The sequence below is a fragment of the Camelus bactrianus genome, chromosome 9, assembly GCF_048773025.1.
Source record: "Camelus bactrianus isolate YW-2024 breed Bactrian camel chromosome 9, ASM4877302v1, whole genome shotgun sequence".
In the NCBI taxonomy this organism is placed as follows: domain Eukaryota; kingdom Metazoa; phylum Chordata; class Mammalia; order Artiodactyla; family Camelidae; genus Camelus; species Camelus bactrianus.
The window spans coordinates 25,237,099-25,239,611 of record NC_133547.1 but is presented as its reverse complement, the minus strand read 5'-3'; the positions used below and the strand labels follow the sequence as shown (position 1 = coordinate 25,239,611).

Here is a 2,513-nt window from a genome sequence, read left to right as displayed (position 1 = left end):
GTCTGACTGTGTTTTGTAAGGCACCACTGAGGCACCACTCTGATATGTATGCTGTCTTAACAAAGGACTTTCCACTCATACATTTTCCTGACCATGCCCTGCATTTTATCTTTGTTTAGAATTCTTTTTTCAGGGGGAGGTAATAAAGATTATTTGGGGAGATACTGTTAAACAAAATTAAAGTTGTATTCATTAGCAACATAACTCAACATCCTTGACTTGGTATGAGAGTAACACATGTTCTTGCTTTCCTGTGTTCTGTTAAGTCACCACAAGCTAAATAGTTTTATGAAACTGATATGCTGAAATTTAGCTTTACTGTTTTTGCTTATGCTCTGATGCCAAACCAAGCTGTTCATAAGTTTCTTTGATCTCTGAGTCCATCTCATCATCAGTATCACCCAAGTGCAGATCACCAGCCCCTGATAAATCTGTTCCATTTTCTTCATAATCTGGAAAAAAGTCTTCTCTTTCAAGTCATTCTCAGTATTTCTCCCAACAAGCTGGAAGAACTGCAGGGAAAGGAGAGCCACCAGATGTGCAGAACATCGCTTCACGCATAGCATAGTCTCACCTTCAGGTGCCACTTCTCTGCTGAGGTTCATGGGCTCCGCCCCAGTTACCCGACCAGCGTTCTGCAAGCTTCACGAGCGTCTGATTTATCTCTCTGGCCATTTGCATCTAGGGTGATATTTTCAATTCTGTGAATAATTTCTTGCATACCAGTCTTTCCTTTTTCCTTCCAGCATCTTCCAAAATGACCCTGTCAACTTCAGTAACAGCACTGCACAAATTAAGTTGTTGCCCGGAGGGTTAGAAAAAAGGACATCCAACAACCCCTGAAGACAGCCTGAAGAAGACCTGCTCTCATAACCTGGTCCATTTGTTCCCTTGATCTCCAGGTTAAGATAAAGTTCTACCAGGAAGAGTACAAAAGCATACAGTCAAGTTACTTCATCCTTTTTGCAGCTTGTTCCTTAACTTCATATTGATTCTGGTATCTTTAAAGTAGCAATTGGTGGAAACTGCCACTCTCCGGAAGTTTCCTATTGCTAGCTCTCATGTAAGAGGATTTGAGATAGATGTGGCCTGTTGATACATGACTTCCCCATGTTCTTGCAAAACATCATCTGTTGTAACACAGCCATTCACTGTGCAAACCATTCAGTTTCAGCTTCCAAACCTATGAAATGGTTTGTAAGATGATTCAAAAATTCCTGGGCATATTCATATAGAGTGGGACAATCCTCACAACCACCCTCATAGGATTCCGTATAATCAGAGGGACAAATTGCTTCGACATGAATAAGGAGCCACAACCACCCGGGGCTTAGCCAGTGCTGACCCCGAGCTCTGCAGTGAGGTGTCAACCTGTGAATTCATCTTGCTCCCAGGAGGGCTCCCCTACAGGGTGGTTCTTGGAGAGAAGTGCTTATAGTCCATTTCTAAATTTTAGCATTTTATGTTATCTGGAGAGACAGAGAATTCCCCAAACCATCCCCTGGCCCCTCTTTGTTCAATAGTCCTTCTTTTAGCTCTCTCTCTCCTTTTTGCCATTTAGTTTAAGCAGCAAGGAAGAAGCAGCTAGGAGACACTCAGTACTTTCTGGAAATCTTAGCTAGTTCACCCAATGCTTGGGCTCATTTTCATCTTTCCACATTACTGTAGGAACAGTGTTCCTAAACTTTCTGACACTACATAACAAAGGTACTCTTTCCTCTAGTTTGTAGTCAGAATTTTTGATACTATCCTTTAAGTCCTCACCAACAGGCTCTTCAAAATAAGGGCTTCTATTAATAGTATGTTCACACCAAGTCAAGCTTTCACTAGCACTTCTGAAATCCTTTTCGCTTTCTCCCGCTGCCTGATATCAAAGCCACTCCCACATTTTAGGCTTTTGTTATAACAACCTACTGCTATAGGTACCAAAATTTGTATGAAATTTGCTGCATAGCAAATTACCATGCAGTTTATCAACTTAGCAAACACTTATGTTCTCTCACAGTTTCTGTGGGTTCAGTATCCAGGAGGGGGTTAGCTGGGTGGTTCTGACCCATGACCTCTTACGAAGTTGCAGCCAGGTCATCGTCATCATTATCATCTGGTGCTGGAGGATCTGCCTCTAAGGTGAGTGTTACTCCTTTGCCTGGTACGTTATTGCTGGTGGAGGGCAGTTCCTCCTGGTTCCCTGCATGCGTTTGCTTGAGTGTGCTCACAGTGTGTGGCTCCAGGCATCCCCCAGAGTCTGTGAGCCAAGAGAGACAGCAAGGAGGTATATCCTGTGCCTTAGACCTGTTCTCCAAAGTTCAAACATCACATGCTTTTTAATATTTATTTTATTTTTAGTTTTTAACACCTTTTCTGTAGTATGGTTCCTGTACAGCAAACTACACATATTTCAAATGTACAATCTGATGAATTTTGATAGATGTATACACCCACGAAACCAGCACTACAGTCAAGATAGCTAACATTTCCATCACTCCCCAAGAAGTGCAAATTTTGAACTCCTG

At 42.1% G+C, this 2,513-nt stretch overlaps 1 pseudogene; it reads right to left on the bottom strand.

The window, feature by feature from the left end:
- Window positions 1–315: 315 nt before the first annotated feature.
- LOC123612589 (polyadenylate-binding protein-interacting protein 1 pseudogene) lies at window positions 316–2,086 on the bottom strand (annotated as a pseudogene).
- Window positions 2,087–2,513: the final 427 nt, after the last annotated feature.